Source organism: Phacochoerus africanus, chromosome 2 (assembly GCF_016906955.1).
Source record: "Phacochoerus africanus isolate WHEZ1 chromosome 2, ROS_Pafr_v1, whole genome shotgun sequence".
In the NCBI taxonomy this organism is placed as follows: Eukaryota; Metazoa; Chordata; class Mammalia; order Artiodactyla; family Suidae; genus Phacochoerus; species Phacochoerus africanus.
The window spans coordinates 218,082,673-218,098,493 of NC_062545.1; the positions used below are offsets into that span (position 1 = coordinate 218,082,673).

General features: G+C 36.9%; 1 protein-coding gene across 1 annotated transcript in view; it reads right to left on the reverse strand.

The window, feature by feature from the left end:
- Window positions 1–15,821, reverse strand: part of IL33 (interleukin 33) — a 42,002-nt gene that overhangs the window by 15,350 nt on the left and 10,831 nt on the right. The gene's annotated exons all lie outside the window — the stretch shown is intronic.

Sequence of the window (15,821 nt, forward strand, 5' to 3'; positions counted from 1 at the left end):
GCATTTGATGAATAAGGCAATGCAACAACAGAACTAGTTGAATGGGTTAGAACGAGTAGAAACATATCTTATTCCCATGGCCAAATCCTAAACAGCTTTTAAGATTGTTCTAGCTTTAGCGCTTTCAATGAGTTATATACTCGGTTAGTCATTTATTTTTATAAAACCTCTATGACATGGATTCCACGTAATGTTTATTGCTCAGTTATAAAGCAATAACTTTATAAAACAGGACACAGATTATTTAATTTCCTTTCTCTTTTCTACATAAAGTTGAAAACTTTAAGTATTTTTTTTGCAGGTTATAAAGATGAGGTAAGGCCCTTAGAAAATGTATAAATGACCAGAAAGCATGTATGCTGTAGATCCTGACATTCTATTTTCAATGCAAAAATACTATGCATGTCTATTTTTTATTTTAAAAAGTAGAATCATACTGCAAATATTGTTTTGTAAGCTTTTTTCATTACACAATTAATACTACATCATAAACATTTCCACATGTTAGAATCATTCTTTTTACAGGAAGTATTACAAATAGCACTCATTCATGTAAATATATCATAAGCAATCTTATATTGACTAACTCTTTGATTGTTTCCAGTTTTCTCTTTCTTTTCTTTTTTTTCTTACATCACCAATGTCACAACTGACAGCTGTGTGTATGTGTGTGCATGTGTATCTGTGTTTGATTCTTGGTAAACCTTTGTAAGTTCATTTGTAACATAAATTCCTAGTGGCAGAACGCTGTATCAAAGAGTACATGTACCTTGTATTTTAAAAGATATTATCCAATAGACTTCAAAAAATTTTGTATTGATTTATAATTTTTCAACAATTCAGATGAGTGCCTTTTTCTTCACTGCCTTTGCAGCAGTAGCATTCAACACCTTTAAAATGTTTGCATTTTTAAAGAGTGGAACATATCTCATGGTTTTGAATTTTATTTCTTTAATTATTTAGTGAGAATGAACATCTTGTTAAAACATATTTGTCGTCAGTGTCTGCAAATTAATGGTTTATATCAACTCTTGGTAAATTAAGAAATGAAACCCTTGTCTGTCAAAATTTTTCCTTAGTACCAATTATCTTTAGACTTTGAGAATTGCATTTTTTTTGAATTTTGACATGTTTTTAAATATCATGTGGTAAAATTCACTTAGTGTTTTCTTTTAGAACTTTTCATTTTTGTGTCATGCTTCAAAAGGTCTTCCCCTCCTCCAAGATTATAAATAAATTTATTATGTAATTTTCTAAAACTTTTATTCTTTACTATTTAATACCTAAATCTTTAATCCACTATTACTTTTAGTATAAAGTGCAAGAATTTTTTTCCTCAAATGCTTATCCCAAACACATGTGTAATCTTATTTAGATAAAGTGAAGTTTCATATTATGTAGGGACTGTCAGGCAGAGAGTTATAAATGCAACAGTATGGAGTTTGAATTTTATCCTATAGACAATAGGAATCTTTTGAAAGTTTTATAAGCAAGTGAGAGATAACATCAAAGATGTGTCTTATGACTGTTTTTGTGGGGTTTTTTTTGTTTTTGCTTTTTTTTTTTTGGTCTATTTAGGGCCATGCCATGGCATATGGAAGTTCCCAGACTAGGGGTTCTGTCGGAGCCGTAACTGCCAGATTATACCACAGCCACAGCAATCCCAGATCCAAGCCACATCTGTGACCTATACCACAGCTCACTGAGCAAGGCCAGGGATCAAACCCGCATCCTCACGGATACTAGTTGGATTTGTTACCACTGAGCCATGATGGAAACTCTTTATGACCATTATTTTATGGCTCTGTGAAGGACCAGAAGGAAGGATAGAAGGAAGTTAGAAGGCTAATTGAATAATCCAGGTAAAAATGGGTGAGGCGAGACCTAGTAAGACTAGTAAGGAGAGTATGAACATGATGAGTGCTGCAGGCATTTCATAAGAGTCCTTGAATATAAGGATGAGAAAGGCTCCCAGAAAGCCCTGTTCTAGCTCTGTTAAGTCACTCAGCCCATTAGTAGCTGAGTCAAGATTAGAACCATATTTCATTCCCAGTTCAAGGTTGTGTTCACCACAGAGCCCCCAGAGCTTGTTTTTGATATGAGTATATCAGCTATGGACTAGGGAGGGAGAGGTAAAGAGAAGTGAAAGTGGTGCCAGTGGTTCAGGGTAGGAAACTCAAGTGGGAGTTCTTTGGCAGAAACAGGTAATGAGAGTGATTTCGGGCAAATAGTATCTCAAATTTGAGGAGCAATTAAGGGAAAATTTCAGCAGGGACCTGGAACTAGGTTGTGGGTAGAGACCAGAGTTAGCCATGTGGATTTGTTCATTTTTGAAAGCAAAAGAGTTGATGATGTGGGAACAAATGAGATTGTCTTTCCTGAGGGTGGAGCAGGAAGAGAAAGCTGTGTCTAGATGAAACTGTGGGTTAAGAGAAGAAAAAGAGTTCGCAAAGAAGATCGGAAACAGAAGCAGAAAAAAAAGAGGTCATATTATCAAGGCTAGGAAAGGAGATAGTCTCAAAAAGGAACATTTGGTGATGAGTCCTGCAGGGCCCTAGCAGGAGATTAGTTAGGGATCTTAGAGAGAGTCCTTTAAGCATTGTGGGAACTGCAGTGCATGACACAGTGTGAAGAAGAAAGGAGTGAGGCTTTTCAAGAAAGTAATGAGAGGGAGACAAAGAGTATCTTTATATCTTGACAGTAGCATGAATAGGGAAGATGCTACTTACTAGTTAAGTAATCTTGAGCAAGTTACTTGATGTCTCTAAGGCCTCAGTTTCCTCATAATAACATTTTTTTCTTATAATAATTTGAACTCATAGGGTTGTTGTGAGAATTATATGAGAAGGGATATTTTAAGCACTTAGCACATAGCTGGAACATAGTAGAAATTTAAACTAATGTTGCTGTTTGACTTTTTTTTTTTTAAATTGGGATATGGGACCCTTAGGAATGTTTCATTTCAGAGAGAAAGCCAATGAAAAGGAGAAAATTGATATAGTAAAGTTCCAGAGGAGACAGAAAAGAGAGAGGGGGGAAAAACCATTACTGAAAGGGTCAACTTTGAAAAGGAGGAGGCCTACTTCTTTCTTTCCTCCTTTGTGAGAGTAAGAAAAGCAAGAGAATGGGAGAAATGTGAAATCTAAGGTTTAGGAACATGAACTTGAGGGTCTTGTAAATGGCCTGAATCTTCTTCATAAAGTAGGTTGTGAGAAGTGTTACAGAAATTAAGAGCAATATGGTTAAAACAACTACCCAAGGAATGGGAGATCCTATTTGTTGGACAGCAAGTTTCATTTTTGGAAGATGAAAAAAGTTTTGGAGACAGATTGTGGTGATGGTTGCTCAACAATGTCACTGTACTTCACATACATTTAAAAAGGTTAAAATGGTAAATTTTGTTATATTTTAGCACAATTTTATATTTAAAATTTTTAAAATGAGGAGCTCCCATTGTGGCTCAGTGGTAACCAACTGACTAGTACCCATGAGGACACAGGTTTGATCCCTGGCTTCGCTCAGTGGGTTAAGGATCTGGCATTGCCATGAGCTGTGGTATAGGTCGCAGATGTGGCTTGGATCTGGTGTTGCTGTGGCTATGGTGTAGGCTGGCTGCTAAAGCTTCTATGTGATCCCTGGGAACTTCCAGATACCATGGGTGTAGCCATAAAAAGCAAACAAATTTTTTTTAATTAAAAAAAAAAGCTTTTAAAAATGGGATTGGGAAAAGTAGAAAAAGAGAAGGTTGTTTTATAAACAGGGAAATTCTAATGTTCCCTGTTTTGGAGGTGGAGATGTTCTGATGATAATGGTGGTGAGGATGAGGCTTTGTGGGTGAGCTATGGAAGACTACTAAAGAGTCATTTAAACAGGCACTAAAGTCACCAAGGGTGATGACAACAGGGGCAATATCAAACAGAAAATGATGTTGGGGGTCTCTGTAACCAGAATGGAAAGAAATTAATGTAAGTAGTTACCAAGGGCAATGGAAAATGAGAAATATGCCACTTTCTCTATTGACCCTAAGAAAGAAGGAGAGCAAGTTTTGAGTGTCTCCAGGGGAAAGCTCTATTTTAGATAATAAAAGGAAAGAAGGGAGTTCCCGTCGTGGCGCAGTGGTTAACGAATCCGACTAGGAACCATGAGGTTGCGGGTTCGGTCCCTGCCCTTGCTCAGTGGGTTAACGATCCGGCGTTGCCGTGAGCTGTGGTGTAGGTTGCAGACGCGGCTCGGATCCCGAGTTGCTGTGGCTCTGGCGTAGGCCGGTGGCTACAGCTCCGATTGGACCCCTAGCCTGGGAACCTCCATATGTCATGGGAGCAGCCCAAGAAATAGCAAAAAGACAAAAAAATAAATAAATAAATAAAATAAAAAAATAAAGTACTGGTACCCTTCAGAATGTTAAGTTAGCTGCTAGTCTTTCTTTCTTTATTGTGAATTTACTTTTTTTTTTTTTTTAGGGCTGCAAATGCCGCATATGGAAGTTCCCAGGCTAGGGGTAGAATTGGAGCTGCAGCTACCAGCCTACACCACAGCAATGACAAATCAGAGCCAAGTCTGTGACCTACACCACAGCTCATGGTAATGCTGAATCCTTAACCCACTGAGTGAGGCCAGAGATCAAACCTAAATCCTCATGGACACCATGTTGGATTCTTAACCTGCTGAGCCTGCCACAATGGGAACTTTGTGAATTTACTTTTAAAATAAATAAATTTAAAGTAGATTCATTGGGAGTTCCCTTCGTGGCTCAGTGGTTAACGAACCTGACTAGGATCCATGAGGATTCAGGTTTGATCCCCAGCCCTGCTGTGGAGCAGCATTGCCGTGAGCTGTGGTATAGGTTGCAGACGCAGCTCAGATCCTACATTGCTGTAGCTGTGGTGTAGGGTGGCAGCTGTAGTTCCGATTTGACCCCTAGCCTGGGAACTTCCATATGCTATGGGTGTGGCCCTAAAAAGCAAAAAAAAAAAAAAAAAGAAAAAGAAAAAGTTCAACCTTTAATGCCTTAGAATGTAGTTAAATGTTTGAAAAGAAACATTACTAGTCATCATTGTAGGAATATCCCTACTTCTCTGAGGTTCCAAGTTCACAAATGGTGTGGATTTGTATCTCTACTACAACACAGAATGCTGCCTAGTAATAAGAACAGTAATAAATCAAACATTTGTGTAGTGCTGGGCTAAGTGCTAGGGATACAGTAGTGAACAGAAAAAACTTCTTTCTGCCCCCCTGGAGTTTATTCTTTTGGGAGAAAGATGTTGAGCAAATGATCACACAAATAAATCATTTGCAAAAACTATAAATAATAATTAGGATGGTAAGGAAGATAAAGGAGTAGTGTGGTCAGAGAAGGTAGCATGAAGAACACATGGCAGAGAGAAAACAGAGGGTGCCTTCTGGACAGAGAAAACTTCAGGGGCAAAGGCCCTGACAGAATTTGTAGTGTGTAGGGAACTGAGAAGGCCAGTGTGGCTGAAGCAGATTAGGAAATGGGGAGAGTATAACGTAATGGGCTTGGAGTTGGGGATGGAATGACACAGAAGCCAGGAAGGAGCTTGGATTTTATTCAAGGTGCAGTGGGAAGCCAAAGAAGAGTTTAAGTGACATGGAATGTGACTTCATTTTTTTTGTTTGTTTTTTTAAAGAGTGCTCTGGCTGCCATATGAGGAACAGATGGAAAGCAGTAAGAGGGAGTGAAATCAGCATGGAGTTGGCCTTAGTTCAAACTCTTTATAGTAGTGGTGGTGGTGATGCTAATGGTGTTAACAGTTACAGTGTCTTGGGCATCTTCTATAGGTCAGATGCTTTACATACAGTATTTTTGGTTGTCACTATGACACTAGTATTTTAATATGATTGCCTCTGTTTAGAAGTGAGGAAATAGAGGCTCAGAGAGATTAAATATCTTACCAAAAAAAAAAAAAAAACCACATAGCTAATAAGCAGCAAAGTCAGAATCTGAAATCAAGTCCATCTGGTTCTTTCTTTTATTCCATGGGACCCATTAGTAGAATGAGATGGAACTGTATTCCTGGGCCTTAAATTCCATTCACTGCCTTGTCAAGCTTGCATGTTCTTGCCTGTGTAGAGGATCTCTGAGGGTATGGTGAGATTATACAAACCCATTGTTATGTACTAGAAAATTACTGAAAGAAGACAGCACCCCCAAACTGGTTCTGCCTGGTAGGAGAGAGAGGAAATGAGGAGTATAACTAAGTTTGGCAACACTGTGTGACTTAATTTTGAGAGATTTTGCAGTGGAGCAGAAGGGAGAAGGTAAGAGGAGAGGGTGCTCACACTGGCCTTAAAAAGCAAAAAAAGAAAAGAAAATTTATCAAATTACTCTTGAATCATTAGGATCTAATAATAATAATAATGAATAATAATGTATGTTCATTAATTTTCTTAATATATCATTCAAATGGCATATAATTTAACAAAGTATCTGCTGTGTGTAATTATCATGAGCATTTGATAAACCAGATAATAGGTTCTACATCAAAGCACTAAAGGCTGATTGGTTGATTGGTTTTTAGGGTTTTTTAGGGCCGCACTTATGGCACATGGAGGTTCCCAGGCTAGGGGTCTAATCGGAGCTGTTGCTGCTGACCTATGCCAGAGCCACAGCAACACCAGATCTGAGCCTCGTCTGAGACCTACATCACATCTCACAGCAACGCTAGATCCTTAACCCACTGAGTGAGGCCGAGGATCGAACCCGCAACCTCATGGTTCCTAGTCGAATTCGTTTCCGCTGCACTACAACGGAAACTCCTTCTATGCTTTCTTACAGTTTTCCTGGATGCAGTCTTATCTAATCATTTTTATACACTATACAACCTGCCCCTTCAAACTTTCTAGCCTTACACAGCCCTTCCCTCCATACCCTGTACATTTCAGACCCATTGGACTGTTTACTGTTCCTCAAGTTACCATGCACTTTTGCACCTTCATGCCTTTGCTCAAGCTCTTCCTCTTGCTAGATATACCTCTTCAACCCTTCACTTGGGAAACTTCTACTTAACTTAGAACTCAATTCAGTTGTCTTTGCCTCCCTCACCACACACAGTCAGCAGAATTTTTGTTTCCTCCCTTACTTTCTTATCATATCCAACTTTATTTGTTTCTCTATCTCCTCCTCTGAACTGCTAGCTCCTTGGGAACAAGGGTTATACCTTAGTCATCTTTTGTTTTCCAAGCAACTCACCATAAGCAGGCACTCAGTAAATGTTGTATAATTTAGATCATTCCTTGCAAAAACCCTACAAACTAAACAGGACAGCTATAACCAATTGGACAGATGTAGAAACCCTGTCCAAATCCCAAAGATCTGTACAGAGTAGGGGAGTTGGAACTGTGGGTTGAGCATTGTGAAACTGGCACTACTACATTCTGACCTACAAAAATAACATTTTCGTATGGCTCAGTCTACAAGAACCCAGGTCTTCTTGTTCTTGGGTTAATGTGTTTTCTAAAGCATTTAAAGAAGCTAACTTTCTGTTTGGCCCCATAGTTTTAGTGTGACCAACATTTTGAATTATTTAGTTCAATGTGTTGTTTTATTACCATTGGATGCCCCTCCCCGTGCCTCACATATTTTGGAGACCCAACTGTGTGCTGAACCAAGTCTTTAGCGATTTTTAAAGAAGCAGCAGTAGAATGACCTCCCATTCCCAAGCTTAGACCCAGGATTTGCTCCCTCCGCAGAGGGCTTTTCAGCTCGCCAGGTCTCAGTTTCTTTATCTCAAAAATGAAGTGGGTGTTTGAAAGTGTGGGTATTCTTATCCTTTTGACTCTCTTTCCTGTGCCCCTGTATAGGCTCCCAGTTCATCCCCTTCCTTACCTTCTTCCAGGCCTGCTTCTATACAAGAGCTGCAGCAGCCCCTTGCCCACCCAAAGGATGCCATCCTCAGAAAAATGTCCAAGCTCTTCCCAGCCCTGTGTTCTCCTCCTCTTCTTTTACTAACCTTATAGCAAACATGATGAGGGTGGACAAGGGGTAATTAAGTAACCCGAATATCATGCCTTGTATAGAGGTGGATCTGAAATCCAGGTAAGTCATGGACATGGGTACATTTCATCTTATGGCAAAATTACAGTGAAAAGGAAAGTCTATAGAGTCTGTATCATAGTTTTGTTTTTGTTTTTATGGATTCAGAAAGCTCCAAGTCCTAGAGGAAAGCAATGTGTGGGAAAGAAACATCAAGGAATAAATAGGTCTTTGGCTTTAGCTTGATGCTGAAGTTTAAAATTAAGATGACTTTTTTCTTTTACTTTAAAAATTCATTTTTAGGAACCATGAGGTTGCGGGTTTGATCCCTGGCTTCGCTCAGTGGGTTAAGGATCCAGCCTTGCCATGAGCTGTGGTGTAGGTCGCAGACGCGACTCAGATCTGGCATTGCTGTAGCTCTGGTGTAGGCCAGCGGCTACAGCTCCAATTAGACCCCTGGCTTGGGAATCTCCATATGCCACAGGAGCGGCCCTAGAAAAGGCAAAAAAAAAGACCAAAAAATTATTTTTAAGTAAAACAGAACAAGTAATATTACAAATTATGAATTTTGTAAAAATTCAAAGGAGTATGAAAAATTCAATAGAATTATTGAAAAATTAAAATAGAAATTCTGTTTTTTTTTAACTAACCCTTATATAATGTTCTCTGTGCCACACTGTACTGTACTAAGTGCTTTATATAAGTAACTTATTCAGTCATCATAACAGTTTTGTCAAGAGCGTACTATTATTTCCCTTGTTTTACAGATGAGGAAACTGAGCCACAGAGATCAAAGAACTTACATAAGATCCCATAGCTAAAGCCTCAAGCAGACATTTTTAGAATTCATGAGGTGCTCTAGGAGAGGGGTGGAAGAATTCAAATCTGTTGGGCTTCAGATCTTCCTCCCTATTTGCAAACTCAGAGCAGAAACCCTTTTCCATTCTGAACTTCTGCTTAAAGTTTTCTAGGTCAAAACATTTTTGCTACTAAGAAAACAAAAGCAAAAGTTTGAAAATATGGTATGTTATCTGGATTATTTGACCTTGTAAAGGAGACCAGTTCCTGCACCTTCAGTGGTTGTCTAGGTAGTGAGTAGATTTAGCAGCATTAAAAGGAAATCATTACATACAATCATTACAATTTATGGTTGGAATCATTACAATTTATGGTTGGAAGAGGAAATTTTCAAAAGAATAAGAATTCTTTAAGAAGTAGAAAAAAGTAGAATCCTTTAAAAAGTAGAAAAAAGAAATATTGAATAGAAGTTCCTGTTGTGGCTCAGCAGAAATAAATCCAACTAGTATCCATGAGGACACCAGTTTGATCCCTGGCCTTGCTTAGTGGATTAAGGATCCAGCATTGCCATGACCTGTGGTGTATTTTGCAGATGTGGCTTGGATCTGGTGTTGCTGTGGCTGTGGCTTTCCATCTAGCTTGTAAGGCATTGTAAGTGTGGAATGGAAAATATTTTAGATGTAATTAAAAATAAATCACAGAAAATATTTCTGGCAAACATTCTGTAGAAGTTGGCAGGGAATAAGTAGTGGGGGCAAAATCTCAGCCTGGGCAAAGGCTTTGCTCAGAAGTACATGAAGAAAAAGCAAGTACCAAGCCACAGCATATGAATATACCTTAGTTACCAGGACATAAAAGCAGCACTCAAAACTGGAGATAAAATGCAATCTGTTTTGCTTCAGTTCACTGCATTAGCCCTGACTTGTTTTGCTTTCTAAAAAGTTTATACTTAGATTCACAAAGGAAAACAACTTGCAAGGGCAGGCAATGATGATAGAGCAAACTCTATCACCCCTATTTATTAATAAAAAAGATAGTAATTGTATCTATGTGTATGTGTGCTTAAAAGGATTATTTCTGGATTGTGCCTAATTCTCCACAAATATATACCCACAAGTGTTAGAGCATCTGGAATTAATAACAATACAACAAAGCAGATTGCTTAACCAAAGATGAAAACTTGCCCATTAATGTCAGCTTGACTCTGTGCCCAGATTCCAAAGCCTAAACTGATTTAATATTTGCACAATTACAAATCCTAACAAGGATATAGTTCTGAGGGCAGTATCCAAAATTCTATTGGATGATTTGCTGTTGGTTTCTTAAGAAAAACATCAGATTTTATTTATTTATTTATTTATTTATTTATTTATTTATTTATTGTCTTTTTTAGGGCCGCAATGGTGGCATGTGGAGGTTCCCAGGCTAGGGATCGAGTCAGAGCTATAGCTGCTGGCTTATGCCACAGTCACAGCAGCACCAGATCTGAGCTGATCTGCGACCTACACCACAGCTCACAGCTCATACTGTCTCCTTAACCCACTAAGTGAAGCCAAGGATTGAACCTGCGCCCTCATGGATACCAATCAGATTCGTTTCCACTGAGCCACATCCAAGAGAAACATCAGATTTTAGTCAGGCAAAGACAGCTTTAGATTTTTAAGTGCATCTTCAAAGTAGAATGCATTATGACTTTAAATTAGCTGATTTAGAAATAGGTTGATTTGGGTATGGTACATTCTTAACTACATAAGACATTGATAAGAAGAATTTATTTCAGATACCACAGATATCTATTTAAAGCTAGATATGAAAATCTACCTAACTCCCATTCCCAGTGCATAGGGATGCCACTAGATAATTCTGGAATTGATCCTTGAGACTGGTAGGCTTCATTTGGAGGCAAATTTGGAAGAAAAAAAAATAACAAAAGGAGCTCCTGAAAGGATGAGCCAGATGGTTACGGTAATGGAGAAAGAAGGACTCTGTCTCTAAAATTTAGGACCAAGAGAAAGCAACCCAAAGCAGCAGTTGAAATAGCAGAAATTTGCACTGGTGGAAGATCCAATGTACCAGATCTACTTTAAAAATAAAAACATTTAAGAAAAAATTTCCTATTTATGATTGAAAGTCAGCTACTAGTTTGTAAAGTGCTTACTACTTATATCATGAAGACTAAATATAAGTTGTAAAAATATTCTTTGCTTTGTCTGAACGTTCTCTTTTAAGGCTCCTCATACTCAACTAGAAGATAAGAATTGTCCTTGTGCTAAATAAAAACAATATAAACAAATGGGTCCTAACTAAACTTTGTACAGAAAAGGAAACCATAAACAAAATGAAAAGACAACTTACAAAATGGGAAAAAATATTTGCAAACAATGCAATCAACAAGAGATTAATTTCCAAAATATACAAACAGTTCATACAGCTTAATATCCAAAAAACAAACAATCCAATGAAACCAATGGGCAGAAATTCTAAAAATACATTTCTCCAAAGATAGACAGATGGCCAAAAGGCACATGAAAAGATGCTCAACATCACTAATTATTAGAGAAATGCAAATCAAGACTACAATGAAGTTATACCTCACACCAGTCAGAATGGTCATCATTAAAAAGTCTACAAATGATAAATGCTGGAGAGGGTGTGGAGAAAAAGAACCCTCCTCCACCATAGGTGGAAATATAAATTGGTACAGCCACTAAAGAGAAAAGTGCGGGGGTTCCTTAAAAAACTGAAAATAGAGTTACCTTTTGATCTAGAAATCACATTCCTGGGCATATATCTAGAAAAAAAACTATAATTTGAAAAGATGCACACAATCCAATGTACATAGCAGCACTATTCCCAGTAGCCAAGATATGGAAGCAACCTAAGTGTCCATCAACAGATGAATGGATGGATATATATATATATATATCAGCCATAGAAAAGAATGAAATAATGCCGTTTGCAGCAACATGGATGGACCTAGAAATTATCATATTAAGTGAAGTGAGACAGAGAAAGACAAACATCATATGATATTTATATGTGGAATCTAAAAAATGATATAAATTAACTCATTTCCAAAACAGAAAGAGACTCACAGACATAGACAAAAACTCGGGGTTAGCAAAATGAATAGCCAAGGGTGGGTGGGTGATAAATTTGGAGGATGGGATTAACACATACACATCACTATATATAAAATAAGTAAACAACAAGGACTTACTATATAGCACAGGAATTATATTCAATATCTTAATAACTTAAAATGAAAAAGAATCTGAAAAGAATATATGTATATTATATATTTTATATATATATAAATCTCTTTGCTCTACACTTGAAACTAAAATTAACTATAAATTCTATACTATAGAAGTATGGTAAGTTGACTATACTTCAATTAAAGAAGACATAAATACACAAATAGTTATACACACACAGAAGAATTGTCCTTGTGCTAAAAAACCCTCCAAACCAATCAACCAATCAGCCTTTAGTGCTTTGATGTAGAACCTATTATCTGGTTTATCAAATGCTCATAATAATTACACACAGCAGATACTTTGTTAAATTATATGCCATTTGAATGATATATTAAGAAAATTAATGAACATACATTATTATTCATTATTATTATTATTAGATCCTAATGATTCAAGAGTAATTTGATAAATTTTCTTTTCTTTTTTTGCTTTTTAAGGCCACACCCGTGACACATGGAAGTTCCCAGGCTAGGGGTCCAATCAGACCTAGAGCTGCTGGCCTATGCCATAGCCGCAGTAATGAGAGATCTGGAGCTGGGTCTGCAACCAACACCACAGCTCACAGTGAAGCCGTATCGTCAACCCACTGAGCCTGGGATCAAATCTGTGTCCTCATGGATACTAGCCAGGTTTGTAACCTGCTGAGCCACAGTGGGAACTCCTGATGATTTGTTTTCTTTTTTCTAATTAAGGTTACCTTGCAACTGATACAGAACAGAGGGATACCTCAACTCCAAAATTACAATCCTAGGGAAGGTATTTTTTTTTTTCTGAAGTGTGTTTGTCAGCTAACTTGAGGGCAAAAAATACTAGTTTCCCCAGACTGAAACAACATATTTCTAGGAAAGGGAAAGACAGTGCATGCCTTAAAGTTGAAGTGAACCACAATGCCTATCTATCAGAAGGCTAAAATGAGATAGAAAATACCAAGTATTTGCAAGGATTTGAGACAACTGGAATTCTTATACATGGCTGCTGAGAGTGTAAATTGCTACGGCCACTTTGGAAAATAATTTGATAGTATTCACTAAAGCTGAACATATGCATATCTTTGATCCAACAATTCTACTTGAAGGCGTATACCCAACAGAAAGGCATTAAAATGTTTACCAAAAGACATGTAAGAGAATGTTCCTAGCAGTCCTAGTAATATAATTTCAAGCTAAAAATAGTGCAAATGTCTGTCTACATTATAAATTGTGGCACATTGATTTATAGGAATTCTAACCAGTAATAAGAATAAACAAGCCACTTCTATGTGCAACACAGAGGCATTTCACAAACATAATACTGAGTAAATGAGGCCAGATACAAAAAAGTATATAACGTATGAATTCATTTATAAATAGTTCAGAACCCCCACAGGCAAATTGAATATATGATATTAGAAAACATAATAATGACTTTTTTTGAAGTGGAGAGAATTAACTAGAAGAGGTCATGAAGAAACTTCTGAAGTTCTTTACTCTTCTGTTTCTTTTTATGGTTACTAGGTTTGTTCACTTTGTGACAGTTCATTAAGCTGTATAGCTATGATTTGTGCAGTATGTTATATATTAATGAATTTTTTAAGTTAAAAGAAATAGAAATTGACAGTGACTTCTAAAATAAATGGATTCCACATTCTTAAGTGTGGTGGTCAAAGAGACTCATTGGCATAATTAAATAAGCACTCTATTTTATGGTTAAAAAAATTAAAGGAACATCAATGTCTGTTTAATAATGAACTTAGCTGACTAGAAAATGGTCAGACAGAAAATGGACGCATTTCCTTTCTTCCCTTAGTATGGAAGAAGTGCTTCTATTGTGCCTGATTAAAGATTTAATTTACGTCCTGAAAGAATTGAAAATCAGATTAATGCACACACAAAAAAAATCCTAGGAGTAAACCTGACCAAGGAGGTAGAAGACTTATGCACTGAGAACTATAAAACATTAATTAAGGAAATTAAAGAGGATTCATAGAAATGGAAAGTATCTCATGCTTTTGGACTGGAAGAATTAATATTGTTAAAATGGCCATACTACCCAAAGCAAGCTGCAGATTTAATGTGATTCCTATCAAATTGCCCATTACATTTTTCACAGAACTAGAACAAATAATCCAAAAATTTATGTAGAACCACAGAAGACCCAGAATTGTCAAAGCAATCTTCAGGAAAAAAAAAAAATACAAAGCTGAATACATAAATCTCTCAGCTTTGTAAAAATACAAAGCTGAATACATAAATCTCTCAGACTTGAGATAAATGCCCATTAAATTTTTCACAGAACTAGAACAAATAATCCAAAAATTTATGTAGAACCGCAGAAGACCCAGAATTGTCAAAGCAATCTTCAGGAAAAAAAAAAATACAAAGCTGAATACATAAATCTCTCAGACTTGAGATAATACCATAATGCTACAGTTATCAAAACAGTGTGGTATTATTACAAAAACAGACATACAGATCAATGGGACAGAATAAAAAGCCCAGAAATAAACCCAGACACCTACAGTCAATTAATGTTCGACAAAAGGGGCAAAAATATAAAATGGAAAAAAGGCAGTCTCTTCAGCATGTGGTGCTGGGAAAACTGGACAGCTTCATGTAAGTCAATGAAACTAGAACATACCCTCACACCATGTACAAAAATAAACTCAAAATGGCTTAGAGTCTTAAACATAAGACATAATACCATAAAACTTCTAGGAAAGAACATAAGCGAAACATTCTCTGACATCAACCATACAAATGTTTTCTGAGGTCAGTCTCCCAAGGCAATAGAAATAAACCAATGGGACCTAAATCAAACTGACAAACTCTTTCACGGCAAAGGAAACCATAAACAAAACAGAAAGACAACCTATGGAATGGGAGAAAATAGTTTCAAATAATATAACCGATAAAGGCTTAATCTCCAAATTATACAAAAAACTCATACAACTCAGTAACAACAACAACAACAAAAAACAACAAAAAATCCAATTGGAAAATGGGCAGAAGACCTAAGTGGATTTTTCTCCAAAGAAGACATACAGATGGCAACAGGCACATGAAAATGTGTTCAGTATCACTAATTATTAGAGAAATGAAAATCAAAACTACAATTAGTTACCATCTCACATTAGTCAGAATGGCCATCATTAAGAAGGCTACAAAAGCAAATACCGTAGAGGGTGTGGAGAAAATGGAACCCTCCTACACTGTGGGAACGTAAATTGGTACAACCGCTGTGGAAAACAGTATGGAGGTACCTCAGAAAACTAAAAATAGAAATACCATATTATCCAGCAGTCCCACTCCTGAGAATATATTTGGACAAAACTAATTCAAAAAGATACATGCACCCCTGTGTTCAGTATAGCACTATTCACAATAGCCAAGACATGGAAACCACCTAAACGTCCATTGATAGAGGAATGGATTAAGAAGATGTGGTTTATATTCACAATAGAATTCTACTCAGCCACAAAAAGAACAAAATAATGATATTACTTATATGTGGAATATAAAATAAGACACAAGTGAATCTGTCTACAAAATAAAAACAGACTGACAGACGTAAAGCACAAACTTGTGGTTGCCAAGGGGGATGGGGAGGGAGCGGGATGGACTGAGAGTTTGAGTTAGTAGATGCAAACTATTACATTTAGAATGGATAAATAACAAGATCCTATTGTATAACACAGGAAATTATTTCTAATCACCTGGGATAGGCCAGGTGAAAGTAATATAAAAAAATTATGTATGTGTATGTATGCCTGGGTCACATTGCTGTACAGCATA